The following is a 16,350-nucleotide window of genomic DNA, read 5'->3' as shown; positions in this document are numbered from 1 at the left end:
CAACTTTAAGGATTGTCTAAATTCACATATTAAAACAATACTGTGGCCAGTGTCATTAGCACTAAATGTTAGGAGGTGGTGGGTAGGTGTACTGTTGTTGTTTGGGTTTTGTTTTCCTTTTGGTTATAGGTAGGCGAGGTGGGGCTTGATGGCATTCCAACACACCTGCGACGCATCGGACGTCATCAGTGAGCGCTTTTAGGGAGCAGAGTCATGGACGTCTGGTGTCGGAGTATTATCGCTGTCACAAGTGGTAACGAGTTAGCACAGGCTGCATCTGTTGATTTTACGCTGTGGAGCTGTATGTTTTAAAGGATCCACGTTTCGCCTACTTTTCTTTGTCTTAGCCTGTTCCATCGCCTGCCCGCCTACCTAGGATTTTGTGTTGGCTATTCTGGATCCGCGACGGAGTGCTACGTACCATCAGGCGGCGATCACCGCAGCGGCTGTGGTTTGGGTGGTCAAGTAAGCTCTCCAACTCTCTCCGTCCACTTGTGTTTAACGTTCGGCTATCAACGGTATGCCATAAACCCTGTTTTGTTCCATGTTGTCAGGTAGCTCCGGTGCGTCTGCTACCTACCTGTATGCTTCGGCTCCATCTCATCGCCTCGGTGTTTTCCTGCTGGCACATTTTTATTTATCACTGTATATAGCCCCTTTCCCTTGTAAATATTCCCCCTTACTTGTGTATATATAAAACTTGCATCACCAACTATTCTGCGTCCGTGTGTGTTTCTGCCACGTAATCCATCTGTGTAATCCAGCTAACCCAACAGAATACTCCGACCATTTTTGATGGATTCGGCAGAACACACAGGTCCCGCGTCCGGCGATTTACTCCAGAAACACGAGGAGTCTTTGTCTAGTTTGTCTCGGCAGTTGGCGGCGTCCGAGCAATGGGCAGGCCGAGTTAATGAGACCCTGTCGGCCATTCAAGAGACTTTGGCTCGGCTAGTTCCTCCTACTGCTCCCGTTGTTCCTGCTCCCCCGCCCGTACCGTCTGCCTCACTGAGTGTGGGCTCTGTTCGTGACCCCGCTCCCCCGGCTCTGGTGCCTTTTACGGGAGAGTTGGGCCGTTGCGGGGGTTTTTTGATTCAGGTTTCTTTGCTTTTTCAGCGTTATCCCCAAGCGTTTTCCAATGATGCTGTTAAGATTTCTCATGTTATCGGTGCCCTTCGTGATCATGCTTTGGACTGGGCCGAGGCTTATCTCGCTTTGCATCCCGTGGAGACTGTCACATATGAGCAGTTTGTTCAGGATTTTAAGGCGGTTTTTCACCACCCCCTGCGCTCGGATGAGGCCGCGCGGCAACTGCACGGGCTCCGCCAAGGGGGCCGGTCGGTGGCGGAGTTTTCTATTGATTTCCGGGTTAAGGCCGCGGAGACGGGGTGGGGTGAGGACGCGTTGCGCGGGGCTTTCGTCATTGGATTGGACAATCGCATGAAGGATGAGCTCGCCACTCGTGACGAACCGGAGAGTTTCGAGGCTCTAGTTAATCTGGCTATTCGTATCGATAATCGCCTTCGCGAGCGTGAGAGGGAGAGGGGTGGCCGGGTCTGTGCTGGAAGTGCTGAGCGCGCCGCGGTGCGCACAATATTCCGTCCTCCTCCTCCCAGTCCGGCCCGCGCACGGTCTCCTCCGGCGTCCGCCGCTGAGGAGCCTGTGCAGTTGGGTCGTACACGGCTGACGCTGGAGGAGCGTCGGAGGCGGTTTGAGGGACGGTTGTGTTTGTATTGTGGCCAGTCGGGCCATTTTGTGTCCACCTGCCCGTTGCGGTCAAAAGGCGGTGCCCACCAGTAACTGTGGGGGTACTGGTGGGTGGCACTTCCTTTCTTTCCCAAATTCCCCGCATGCAACTTCCTGCTGTCGTGAATGCCGCGTCTGGCGCTTTCTCTACTAACGCGCTTTTGGATTCTGGCGCTGAGCAGAATTTTATTGACGGCGGTCTCACGAGGCGCCTCGGGATTAAGATTATACCCTTGCGGGTTCCCGTCTCTGTTGTGGCTCTCACCGGTCAGTTACTGCCCTCCGTCACTCATGAGACTGAACTGGTTTCGTTGATTCTTTCTGGTAATCAACGTGAGGTTCTTCGTTTTTTTGTTTTTTCCTCCCCGGAGTCTCCCATCGTTTTAGGTTATCCGTGGTTCGAGCGTCATAATCCTCATATCAATTGGTCCTCCCGTCGCATTGAGAGTTGGAGTAGCCACTGCTTGTCTCACTGTTTACAGTCTGCTCTTCCGCCTTCGCCTGTCTGCTCGTCTAAGCTGGCGCCTGAGGAGGTGGATCTTTCGTCTGTACCCGAACAATATCATGATCTGTCGGCGGTTTTCAGTAAACGCTGTGCGCTCTCGCTTCCCCCCCATCGCCCTTATGATTGTGGCATTGAACTGTTACCTGGAGCTCCTTTGCCCACCAGCCGGCTGTATAACCTCTCTGGTCCAGAGAAGGCAGCCATGGAGAGGTATATTACGGAGTCACTGGAGGCGGGCCTGATTCGTCCATCATCTTCGCCGTTGGCGGCGGGTTTTTTCTTTGTGGATAAGAAAGATGGATCTCTCCGACCCTGCATTGATTTTCGGGGTCTTAATGACATTACTGTGAAGAACAAATATCCTCTTCCCCTGATCTCTTCTGCTTTTGAACCTTTACAGGACGCGGTCATTTTTACGAAGCTGGACCTTCGCAATGCGTACCATCTGGTGCGCATGCGCCAGGGAGATGAGTGGAAGACGGCCTTTAACACTCACCGTGGACATTACGAATACTTGGTAATGCCTTTTGGTCTGACGAATGCGCCGGCAGTGTTTCAGGCGTTGATTAATGATGTGCTTCGGGACTTTTTGAATCGGTGTGTGTTCGTTTATTTGGATGACATCCTTGTTTTTTCGCGGTCGTTTGAGGACCATGTTCAGCAGGTGCGCAGCGTTTTGCAGTGCCTCCTGGAAAACAAACTTTTTGTGAAAGCGGAGAAGTGCGAGTTTCATGCTCATTCTGTGTCGTTCCTGGGCTATGTCTTTGCTAAGGGGTGGGTGGGGCCGGATCCTGGCAAAATCAGGGCGATTGCTGATTGGCCGACTCCTTCCTCGCGCAAACACCTGCAGAGGTTTTTGGGGTTTGCTAATTTTTATCGCCGATTTATTAAGAACTTCAGTCAGATCACCCTTCCGCTCACCCGGCTTACGTCCTCGGCTCGAGTTTTCTGTTGGTCTCCTGAGGCCGAGCAGGCATTTGCTCGGTTGAAGGAGTTGTTTTGTTCCGCGCCCGTTCTCGCCCACCCGGATGGTGCCAGACAGTTTGTGGTGGAGGTGGATGCTTCTGATGTGGGTGCGGGGGCGGTGTTGTCGCAGCGCTCGCCCGATGATGGCCGTCTCCATCCGTGCGCATTTTTTTCGCGGCGGTTTTCTCCGGCTGAGCGGAACTATGACGTGGGTAATCGTGAGCTGCTGGCGGTTAAGCTGGCTTTGGAGGAGTGGCGTCACTGGTTGGAGGGGGCGGAACAGCCGTTTGGGGTTTGGACGGACCATAGGAACCTCTCTTATATTCGGAGTGCGAAGCGGCTTAACTCCAGGCAGGCCAGGTGGCAGCTGTTTTTTAGCCGGTTCCATTTTACGATCTCGTTTCGCCCGGGTTCTCGCAATGTTAAGCCGGACGCTTTGTCCCGTCAGTTTTCCCCCGCGTCTGAGTCTACGGGGGTGGTTCCGATCATCCCCTCGTCTTGCGTGGTGGGGGCCGTGACATGGGAGATCGAGAGCTTGGTGCGCCAGGCACAGCGGCAGGATCCGGACCCGGGTTCGGGCCCGCAGGGTAAACTGTTTGTTCCGGCGGCCGTGCGCGCGCGTGTCTTGCACTGGGCGCACGCGTCTCGTTTTGCTTGTCATCCTGGCGTGCGTCGTACGGTTTCCCTGCTACAGCGCTCCTTTTGGTGGCCCGCTTTGGCGAGGGATGCCCGCGAGTATGTGCTGGCCTGTGACACTTGTGCGCGCAATAAGAGCCGTCACCTGGCCCCCCCCGGGTTGCTGCATCCCCTGCCTGTCCCTGGTCGACCTTGGTCGCATATTGCAGTTGACTTTGTTACCGGGTTGCCGCGTTCCGCTGGTCACTCGGTGATCCTCACCATTGTGGACAGGTTCTCCAAGGCGGCGCATTTTGTCCCTCTGTCTAAACTTCCTTCTGCCCTGGAGACTGCTCGCGTGCTCGTGGATCATGTTTTTCGGTTACATGGACTTCCTTTGGACATTGTGTCGGACCGGGGGCCTCAGTTTGTTTCTCGGGTGTGGAAGGCTTTTTGTACCGCGTTGGGAGTGGGGGTGAGCCTTTCCTCGGGCTATCACCCACAGTCTAATGGACAGACGGAAAGGGCCAATCAGCAGCTGGAGTCCGCCTTGCGCTGTGTGGCCTCCTCTGACCCCGCTTCCTGGAGTGGTCATCTTGCTTGGATTGAGTATGCTTATAACTCTCTCACCTCGGCAGCTACGGGGTTTTCTCCGTTTGAGGTCTGTCTGGGATATCAGCCGCCGTTGTTTCCTTCTCAGGAGGCGGAGATTGCGGTTCCGGCCGTGCGGGATCATCTACGTCGCAGTCGGAGGATTTGGCGCCGGACCAAGGCGGCGCTGCTCCGGACCGTGTCTCAGACTCGCCGGGCTGCTGATCGGAGGAGAACGCCTGCGCCTCCATACACCGTGGGCCAACAGGTTTGGCTGTCCTCTGCGAATGTTCCTTTGAAGTGCGTGGCCAGGAAGCTTGCCCCTCGCTTCCTGGGTCCTTTCACCATCCAACGCATCATCAATCCTGTTTCTGTGAGGCTGCAACTACCGGCTTCTATGAGGATTCATCCTACGTTCCATGTTTCTCAACTGCAGCCAGTCTCTCACAGCCCGCTGTGCCCACCCGTGGAACCTCCTCCGCCCGCCCGGGTGGTGGACGGGGGTCCTGTCTATTCAGTCCGGCGGCTGCTGGATGTGCGCCGTCGTGGCCGAGGTTTCCAGTTTCTGGTGGACTGGGAGGGGTATGGCCCGGAGGAGCGCTCTTGGGTCTCGAGGGCCTTCATTGTGGACCCAGCGCTTATTGTGGATTTTTACAGGAGGCATCCTGACAAGCCTGGAGGACCGCCGGGTGGCGTTCCTTGAGGGGGGGATACTGTTAGGAGGTGGTCGGTAGGTGTACTGTTGTTGTTTGGGTTTTGTTTTCCTTTTGGTTATAGGTAGGCGAGGCGGGGCTTGATGGCATTCCAACACACCTGCGACGCATCGGACGTCATCAGTGAGCGCTTTTAGGGAGCAGAGTCACGGACGTCTGGTGTCGGAGTATTATCGCTGTCACAAGTGGTAACGAGTTAGCACAGGCTGCATCTGTTGATTTTACGCTGTGGAGCTGTATGTTTTAAAGGATCCACGTTTCGCCTACTTTTCTTTGTCTTAGCCTGTTCCATCGCCTGCCCGCCTACCTAGGATTTTGTGTTGGCTATTCTGGATCCGCGACGGAGTGCTACGTACCATCAGGCGGCGATCACCGCAGCGGCTGTGGTTTGGGTGGTCAAGTACGCTCTCCAACTCTCTCCGTCCACTTGTGTTTAACGTTCGGCTATCAACGGTATGCCATAAACCCTGTTTTGTTCCCTGTTGTCAGGTAGCTCCAGTGCGTCTGCTACCTACCTGTATGCTTCGGCTCCATCTCATCGCCTCGGTGTTTTCCTGCTGGCACATTTTTATTTATCACTGTATATAGCCCCTTTGCCTTGTAAATATTCCCCCTTACTCGTGTATATATAAAACTTGCATCACCAACTATTCTGCGTCCGTGTGTGTTTCTGCCACGTAATCCATCTGTGTAATCCAGCTAACCCAACACTAAAGGCATTTTGTCATAAGCCAAAGATGTGGACAAATCAACATATTGACCTGATGGAGCTAAATAAAAAGTTGGGGGATCCAGGCCTTTGCAATTCTTTCTCTGGGTGACATTAATGCCTATAGCAAATGCCAAGCCAATTCATCACATGGTTCTCCAGAAATTGCACTCTGAACCCAAATTATCAATCTGCTGCTGTACAGTCTCTCTGGGGAATCATCAGTGTCATTAAAACACATCCCCTGGGAACCATGAATGGATGCCATTTGCTGCCAATCTCTATAGCGATGTTTTAATGAATACCACGAGATGAAAAAGAAGAATCAAAAAAGGACATTTGTTTTTACATTTTTGCCTGATTTTTGTTACATATGATGGGGAAAAAAACGAAAAAGGATTTAATAGTAAACACATTTTAAAGCCAATATATAAAGAAGTTTAAGCATGCCAAAATGTTGGACTTTTTAAACTAGTGAAAATACGTCACAAATATGACCTCATTGTTTATTTTTACTTTTTATGAATGTTACATGATCAGAAAAGAAATGAAAGAAAAGAAAAAGAAAAAATATTTTTCACTTTTACTAAAATTGCCAGATTAGAGCACATGAAAGAATTGAATTTAATATTTTATTGTCACCAATTTCACACGTGAACTTTTATATTATCGGTGCCAACCTATACAATATGGAAGTATTACTGTAAAAAAATATGTGCAAATAAGTTAATGTTTCTTCTTCATATTCATTTCATATATTTTAAATATTATGATCATATTTTTAACCATTTACTAATAATTTTTAAACCAGATAATATTTGGTTAATGGCCGTAGTATTGCCCCATTGGTTTAACCCTTTAAAGCCGGTCAGAGCGGGCACGCTCCGTTTTGCGTAACTATTTTTAAATCCCGGCAGCACTGCAACCACTTACAGTTTTTTACAGACGCTAGGACACATTTCTCAATACTTAAGTCACTTTTGCAAAACTCTTCACACATTTCTCCTAACTGACCCTCAGCCTGGCAAAGCAGTTCATTTCACATTCAAAATGCACTACAACTACCAAAACACTTCATTCAGGTCTCAAATGAACACATTCCTCCAGAACACTAGCAAAGGTTGACAGCCGACAAACACACTTTGTCACCCACAAAACAATGACCTAAAAAACACTAACAACATGTAGCATTACACAGTGTTTTCCTGTGTAAAACAAGGACACATCTCTGTTTATAATTTCAATATATGTTACTGGAATGAATCAGACATCATGTATTTATGTTTATGTATTTTTATTTTTTTGCACTAAGTAATCCCAAAATACAAGAATTTGTATACACACCATCCACTGATACACATACAATAGTAATGCTAATCTACTCGGTCTCCTCCATTTGGCCACAGGTTCTCATCCACATCACATCTTATGTCATCTAGGGTAATACACCTAGGAAAGAATCTTCTGGCATGCCAGAATTGAAGGAGTTGAAAAATTGAAGGAGTAACAACTGTGTAGATGTTCATCCACAATGAGAATCAGCTGTGGCTGGTTAAACTGCATTGTTAGATTTAAAATATGTTTCAATAAAATATTGCCGTTGGATTTTGCTGTCTTTTCAAGTTTTGCATTGTGTTATTGTTTTGGCCATAAGTTTAACAGTTTTGAAAACAGTATGTAAGCACATGCAAAATGTCCTGTCCGTACAAAGCTTTTTGGCAGTTGTTGTGTCTGAGTGAGAAGATGATTCATGAAATTTGAGAGATGTAGTCATTGAATGCATTTTGAGCCAAGACAATGATAACTGGTCCTCAGTTTAGCCCACATAGACTCCTGTTGTGCTCACTGTGTGAGGAGTTTTGCAAACGTGACCTAAGTATTGGGAAATGTGTCCTAGCGTCTGTAAAAAACTGTAAGCTAGCGCAATAATTTTTTTTTGCATATGAAACTGGAGGAGTTGTACTTACATCTTATGCCATCAGCTTGTCCTAAGTCACAGTTTCCTTCCACATATAGCTTTGCAAAAACTGCATAAACAGCACTTGCAGGAACAAAAACATAATATTCCAGAAACACACTTTGCCGATCCGATCAGCTGTTCATAACACTTCCTACGTCCATCAGCGCGAACTATCGCATGTCCGCCATGACCTACCATAAACCGGAAGTGGTGTCATTTTGCAGAAATGTAGTTTTTTACCATGAGTCTTATGAGCCTATACTGGTGTTTTTAAAAGTTATGTTTGACTTTATGACTTTCTGTGTCGTTTCTGGGATGCTTAGGACTCATATTGCACTGCTGGAAATAGTTTATTTTGATGCATATGCTGTTTTTTTGCAAATTTGCATTATAATATTCATTTTTGTTTTTCCTGCAGTATATAAAAATTGGTGTGTTTCAAAAATAAAACTATGAAGACACTTACAATAAATTTCCTGTGGTGGGAAACTATTTTGTGCAACTTTTTTGTATTTACAGTTTTGAGGGATAAGCCTCTTAAACTTCTCTAACTAGAAATATATGTTTAAAAAACAAAAACGATTTTCAATTTTTTTGTAGTTTATTGCACTTTTTTGCAACTTATGTAATTACTATGCACTTAATGCATGCATATTATTAAAATTTGGGCTGTAATGGTTGTATTGATGTATATCAACCTGAAATGCTCCCAAAAATGGCTCCACAGAATGTAAAAATATAATATAAGCTCTGGCGGACTTGGTTCTATGATAGGTCTTAAAGGGTTAAATGCCAGTCAAAAGTATTGACTCCGTGGTATAATTCTCAAACACGTACCCTAAAGCAGATGACTTGTAATCTGGAGAGGAAATGGCGTGTCACAAATTTAGAGGATCATCATTTAGCCTGGAGAAATAGTTTGCTGCTTTATAAGAAAGCCCTCCGCAAAGCCAGAACATCTTACTATTCATCACTGATTGAAGTAAATAAGAACAACCCCAGGTTTCTCTTCAGCACTGTAGCCAGGCTGACAAAAAGTCAGAGCTCTTTTGAGCCAACAATCCCTTTAACGTTAACTAGTAATGACTTCATGAACTTCTTCACAAATAAAATTTTTATCATTAGAGAAAAAATTACCAGTAATCATCCCACAGATGTAATATTATCTACAGCTACTCTTAGTACCATTGATGTTAAGTTAGAAAGATCAATTAGAGAAAAAGAGTCTGAGTTAACTTCAATAATTACTTCCTCCAAGCCATCAACGTGTCTTTTAGACCCCATTCCTACAAAACTGCTCAAAGAAGTCCTGCCATTAATTAATTCTTCGATCTTAAATATGATCAACCTATCTCTAATGATCGGCTATGTACCACAGGCCTTCAAGCTAGCTGTAGTTAAACCTTTACTCAAAAAGCCATCTCTAGACCCAGCAGTCTTAGCTAATTATAGGCCAATCTCCAACCTTCCTTTCATATCAAAAATCCTTGAACGAGTAGTTGTCAAACAGCTAACAGATCATCTGCAGAGGAATGGTTTATTTGAAGAGTTTCAGTCAGGTTTCAGAGCTCATCACAGCACAGAAACAGCTTTAGTGAAGGTTACAAATGATCTTCTTATGGCCTCTGACAGTGGACTCATCTCTGTACTTGTCCTGCTAGACCTTAGTGCAGCATTCGATACTGTCGACCATAATATCCTATTAGAGCGATTAGAACATGCTGTAGCTATTACAGGTACTGCACTGCAGTGGTTTGTATCATATCTATCTAATAGACTCCAATTTGTGCATGTAAATGGAGAGTCCTCTTCACACACTGAGGTTAATTATGGAGTTCCACAGGGTTCGGTGCTAGGACCAATTCTGTTTACATTATACATGCTTCCCTTAGGCAGCATCATTAGAAGACATAGCATACATTTTCACTGCTATGCTGATGACACCCAACTCTATCTATCCATGAAGCCAGATAACACACACCAATTAGTTAAACTGCAGGAATGTCTTAAAGACATAAAGACCTGGATGGCCGCTAACTTTCTGCTTCTTAATTCAGATAAAACTGAGGTTATTGTACTCGGCCCTGAAAAGCTTAGAAATATGGTATCTAACCAGATTCTTACTCTGGATGGCATTACCTTGGCCTCCAGTAACGCTGTGAGGAACCTTGGAGTCATTTTTGACCAGGACATGTCCTTCAATGCACATATTAAACAAATATGTAAGACTGCGTTCTTCCATTTGTCTCAGAGTGACGCTGAAAAACTAGTTCATGCATTTATTACTTCCAGGCTGGACTACTGTAATTCATTAGTATCAGGATGTCCAAAAAACTCACTGAAAAGCCTTTAGCTAATCCAAAATGCTGCAGCAAGAGTCCTGACAGGGACTAGAAAGAGAGAGCATATTTCTCCTGTTTTGGCTTCCCTTCATTGGCTTCCTGTTAAATCCAGAATTGAATTCAAAATCCTGCTCCTCACATACAAGGTCTTAAATAATCAGGCCCCATCTTATCTTAATGACCTTGTAGTACCATATCACCCTATTAGAGCACTTCGCTCTCGCTCTGCAGGCCTACTTGTTGTTCCTAGAGTATTTAAAAGTAGAATGGGAGGGAGAGCCTTCAGTTTTCAGGCCCCTCTTCTGTGGAACCAGCTTCCAGTTTGGATTGAGGAGACAGACACTATCTCTACTTTTAAGATTAGGCTTAAAACTTTCCTTTTTGCTAAAGCATATAGTTAGGGCTGGACCAGGTGACCCTGAATCCTCCCTTAGTTATGCTGCAATAGACATAGGCTGCCGGGGGATTCCCATGATGCATTGAGTTTTTCCTTTCCAGTCACCTTTCTCACTCACTATGTATTAACAGACCTCTCTGCATTGAATCATATCTGTTATTAACCTCTGTCTCTCTTCCACAGCATGTCTTTTATCCTGTCTTCCTTCTCTCACCCCAACCGGTCGCAGCCTGGTTCTGCCGGAGGTTTCTTCCTGTTAAAAGGGAGTTTTTCCTTCCCACTGTTGCCAAAGTGCTTGCTCATAGGGGGTCATATGATTGTTGGGTTTTTCTCTGTATCTATGAAGCGCCTTGAGGCGACTTATGTTGTGATTTGGCGCTATATAAATAAAATTGAATTGAATTGAATTGAATTGAATTGAATTGAAAAGTCAGTGCATGGAAATATAGAAATACATGCAAAACATTTATACCTCAGTAAACCTTACGATGACATGAAAGGTGCTGTCTTTTGTTGAAAATGAACAAATGATAAGTTAATTTAGTTATTCAGAAAGTCATTCATTTGAGACAATCTGGATGCCTCATGAAGCTGTTTATAGCCTCGGCCTCCTATCGGTCCTTGTCAGTGTATCTTTAATCCCCCTCCTGTTACTCAGTTCATGGTTTGGAATTTCTCAGATTCAAGTTTCCTTTTATGGATTTTTATTCTTTGTGAACTCTGGCTTCCTGTAATTTGATTTTTTGTGTCAGGGTGTTAACTTTGCAGCAAAAATCTTGTTTAAAACTATGTCATAACCACATTCAGGCATAAAAACCCTTCTAGCATTTATTTTTTGCCATCTTCATTTAATCAGTATAAGTTGCAAACATTCTGATATCCTGTATATTCACTGATATTCCCAGAATATGTAAGTAATAAAATTAGCATTTTCCTTTTTGCTTATTTCATTATGTTTGTTTGTTTTTAATGAAGCAAACTTTTAGCGTGCTTTAAGAATTATCACCTTCTGCAGTGAGTGCAACACACCCTACGGTGTCTGTATGAATTTGCTCAATAGACCAGTAATATAAAGTGGTTTGAGCACAGGATAGCTTATGTGGAACTTCACCGTAACAGAGTTTGTTCAGTACGCAAATCAATTCACTATAACTGACAACATTTCATATTCATGTATCCGGAAAGATTTATTAGCTAAAAGGTCCCTTCTCATATTAAACAAATGCCATTGGGAATAGTGAAATATTGCCAGTTCATATGACCTGCCTATTGATTGTTAATATTGTGCATTAGTCCTAAAATGTCATCCAAATCTATCTATCTATCTATCTATCTATCTATCTATCTATCTATCTATCTATCTATCTATCTATCTATCTATCTATCTATCTATCGATCGATCGATGGGATTTGTGCATTTTGCAAGACGTTCCATATGACAGAGAAAACCAGAAGCTAGCTAGTTATCTATTGCACTAAACGATAGATTTTATTAGTGGGCAGTAATGGACTAACTGTCTAAGCTTGTCAACTATAAACTGACCCAAACACATTCTGCTCCTCCAGACAATGAATTGTAGAACAGAAATAGAGTCAAGCCTCCCACCCTCCTCATTTATCACAGAGCACAGAGTAAGGGCTTTCTTTAACAAGACACTTACAGTTTAGTGTAAATGAGCTGTTACATAAGCAAAGCCTTTCATTTTTGAGGTAAGAATTTATGATTCCCTGAGTTTCTTTCCATAGTTTTTAAGAGATTGTTTCTCCAAGGTTTTCCTTGTAGGAATCCTTAATGGTTTCCACAGAGGGTATATCCAAGCTCTGTAATTTATCACATGATGTCTGAGGCAGTGATTGCATTATTGTGCCTAGTTTGCTAAACCATATTTTGTATTGTCTTAAATAAATCCTCCCCAGTATCAGTAGGTAGGATAGATAATTCATTGTCAAGCCTATTAGACTACTGTCATGGGAGTGAAGAGACTCAGACCCAGAGTTCTTAGAATGAAGAGTCAAAAGTTTATTTACAAAAACACCAGGTGCAATATGTACAATGTGCAAGGGTCGAGGTTTCCAGGGATCCATGGGAAGGAGGGGGAAATGTCCGTACACACAGCCAAGATCACACATACCACGGTCCTCTTCAGACACTCACGCTCTCCCTCCACTCGCACTACGCCACACTGCCAAACTCAGGGATCAAGGGAAGGGTAACAGGGACAGGTCCAAGGTATCAATGTACAAAGAAACACATGGTCAGAAACAAGCAAGAGATTCACAAGGAGACTAGGATTTGCCAGGGCTGCACTAACTCAGTTTATTCAACAGTCCAGCAACAAGAAGCACTGAGCTACCACCTTAAGTAGTAGCCAGGTAATCAGGTAAATTAGCGGCAGGTGGTCAATCAGGCCAGGTGTGTGGGCGGGAACCCATGATAAACTCCGCTCAGGCAGACAGAGGACAGGAGAGAGAGAGGGGGAGGGCAAAAACAATAACAAAAACATATGGCACTGAGCCAGCTGGGGAGACACGGAGACCATGACAACTATTGCAATAGTCTACCTAAGAAGTGAAAACGGCTTTAGCTGATCTAAAATGCTGTTGCTTAAAGACAGAAAAATACTTTTAAAAAACCCACTTCACAGTATACCAGGCTGTAACTTAACTGAAATTAAAATGTTACTCTTTGTTCATAATTGGTTTTGACAGTACATCTCAGTAGACTTGTAGTCAAGACCACCTAATCCGAGACCAAGACAAGACCAAGACCAGAGGGTATCGAGACCAAGACCAAGACTGAGACCAAGTTGAGACGAGACCAAGACCAAGACCGAGACAAAAAAGTCTTTAAACTGCAGCCAGATGCTGCTTCGTTTACGGGTGTCAGGCATATTTATGTGTTTTTGCTTTCGCACAGCCCTCCTCACCGCTGTCTACTGTCTCACTCACTTACTGAGAGGACAGACACACGGTCCACTTGACTGTCGCGTCTCTCACCCTCTCTGTTTTTCACATAATGATATTATCCTATATCCTCACATGTAATTGGCCACAATATGGAGTGATTGGAGCATAGTTGAGCCACTGTGTGAGAGCTGAGCAGCAAAAAGAAATTAAGTGAGGGTAGAAATGACAGTAGCACAGGAACAGAACGGGAGGGAGAGAGAGAAAGAGAGCCATGGACAACAACATCACATTAGAAAGGTATAGTAATCATCCACAACTATTTTCAGTTGCAGATGATAAAGGATTCTAAAAGTTTATTCATGCAGGTCCATATGACAGAGAATGTGCATCTTCTTTTTGTTTTCATATTTTAATTTATATTTAATTGTGTTGTGGTTTGCAGTGTTTCGTGTTGTTTCACTTAAAAGGAAAAAGCTGAAAATTTAAATAGTTAAAAGTTGAAATGTGAATAGTTGGTTTTTGTATTATATGATTTATTTATTACATTTTATGTGGCGTGAATAAATAAAAGTATATTTACGGTGGCCCCTACAGACAAAGCACGTACAAACTTCAAAACACGTAAAAAAGACAACAGAAGTGCTCCAGGATGCTGGGCGCAGTGTTGAGCTTTTGTTAGCTAGTGGCTACACAAGCCAGGAAGCACCAACAACCAGATTTGGTGTGTGGTAGTAACAGGTAAATGAACTTTTTCTTTTTTTTTATTATTTGAATATATATGAATGCTTGTGTATAAATACACAAACAATACACACATGCTTTCGATTGTGTAATTTAAGTGATCTAGGTAGCTCTGTTTGGAAGTTCACTTCATGCTAGAAATGTGTTTTGGCGTTTGTACATGTTTTGTCTGTAGGGGCCACCACATATATTTATATATAAACATATATTATAAATAAAGCCACTTTTTTTTGCATTAGTAATTCCTTTTGTGCATAATTTTATATTGTTGTTAATAATAAATTAATTAAAGCAACAAAACAACCTGAAGAGCCGGTTCGGAGCCGAAAGAGCCGGCTCTTTTTAGTGAGCCGAGCCGAAAGAGCTGGTTCTCTAAAAAGAGCCGGAAATCCCATCACTACTGTCTACAGCAAACTCGCAGGCAGCAGCTTCTCCCCCCTCACATGTGTAAGTGCTGTGCTCAGTTGCCCAGCTCGGATCATACCAAATTTAGGGGGAATTTACGATGGTGCGCTATGTGCTTCGTGTGTTTTTTGTTTTATACAGTTGTCAGTCAGGCATCTAACTAACAAATTACACTCCGAAAGACCCCATGCTTCTGAAAAAATTTACTGGGCTTAAGCCCAGTAAGCGCCCCCCTGCTCCGCTGATGGTTGACTCCAAATCTCCCGAACAGTACGTCGATTTGAGAACGCAAGACCGAGAGAGCGAGACCGAGACCAAGACAAAAGTCCGTCGAGACCAAGACCACGTAAAAGTGATCTCGAGACATCCAACTCTACATCTCAGACATATTGACCATTTTTGAATCCTCTACTAAAGATGGTGAAACTGCCTTCAGTTTGTATGCCTTCAGGAACAAACTACCAGAAGGCTACAATTAAATTGAAGCTAAACACCTCTCTTTTAACGGTAGATTTTAATTAAGATTACATCTCCTTTACTGTTATTTTTTATTCACATGTCTAAAGCTTTTATTTTATTTATCCTTGAGTCTTTTATTTTCTTTCTTTTTTGGCTGATATGAAGCGTTTTGTATTGCCTTGCGATGGAAAAATATTAAGCAAAAAAAGAACTGAAAAACTGATTTTCCACTTGTCTGACTTTTCAACAGAACATTGGTATTTCTGTGATCTTGACAGTAAAATAAACAAAAAAAAAGCACCTCTTCTTCTCCTCTCACTAGCTCCTTTTCCATTGCATGCGCAAATTACAAGTTACAGTGTGTACAACATTAGGTGTCAGTAGATTACAGATTTCCGTCAACTGAGTTCTGCTTCTTAGCCCCTCCCAGTTCAAGTGCATAATCCTTGCTACGGTGGCCACTGTAGCACAATTAACTCTGGAAGCCTTTCCATGTAGGCTGTCAGTGAATCACTGTCACTGTTTACCTCAGACCTCATCGGTAATGCCGACGTCCATCTTAGCCACTGAATTCACTGTATTGGGTCAACATGGCTGCTTCCACAAACCCCATTGGACTGAGCAGTTGAGTATGTGGCTCCGCCCATGAAAAATCCTTTCCTCAACTCTGCTGCTCAACCAACAAATACATATCCCTTATAAATGTAGCACCACTTAAGGAGAAATAAATGGGCTTTCCAACAGTATGAGGTTTATTGCCCAGAAGCATTGTTACAACACAGAAATATGAAATCAGCCAAATGCAAATTTTCTTCCTTTTTGTGCCAGGTTTATTTTAAGAAGAGGATTTATGACTAATAGTCATTATTGTTTCACTATAATTTTGACATTTATAAAAACAGCCTGAGAAGTCTGCCTCCTTTACGTCGTTAAAATGTTAAAATCAAATGTGGCAATTTAAAGTGAACTACTAAAAGGTAAACGCCACAAATTCAAAAATCCTGAATAATATTTTCTGATATCACTTTTTTTAATGACGTTGTCACACATAAGGAAGAGTCTGTTACTTTTGCAGAGATCTCTGAATGGACTGATGAATTTTAGTGTAAAGAAAAAACTAACTGTAGAAGACTTGAGTTAGTGTCCCATTCGATGCTTTACTATGAAATAAGTACCATCATGTGAACTAATAACAGATTTGCTGATAATGTAATTTGAACATAAATTAAGCCTTCTGTTCTTACCAGAAGGAAACCCCAAGTTGCATGTCAATAAAAAGAAAACAAATGCACTT

At 43.8% G+C, this 16,350-nt stretch overlaps 1 long non-coding RNA gene across 1 annotated transcript; it reads left to right on the top strand.

Moving 5' to 3' along the window:
• The first annotated feature begins 215 nt into the window (after positions 1-215).
• LOC308393873 lies at positions 216-705 on the top strand. Its single transcript, XR_013971052.1, has 3 exons — positions 216-253; positions 348-465; positions 555-705. It is a non-coding gene; the product is annotated as an uncharacterized lncRNA (long non-coding RNA).
• The last annotated feature ends 15,645 nt before the right edge of the window (positions 706-16,350 follow it).

Source organism: Rhamphochromis sp. 'chilingali', assembly GCF_963969265.1.
Source record: "Rhamphochromis sp. 'chilingali' genome assembly, chromosome: 3".
NCBI classification, from domain to species: domain Eukaryota; kingdom Metazoa; phylum Chordata; class Actinopteri; order Cichliformes; family Cichlidae; genus Rhamphochromis; species Rhamphochromis sp. 'chilingali'.
This window is presented reverse-complemented; position numbering and strand designations above follow the sequence as displayed.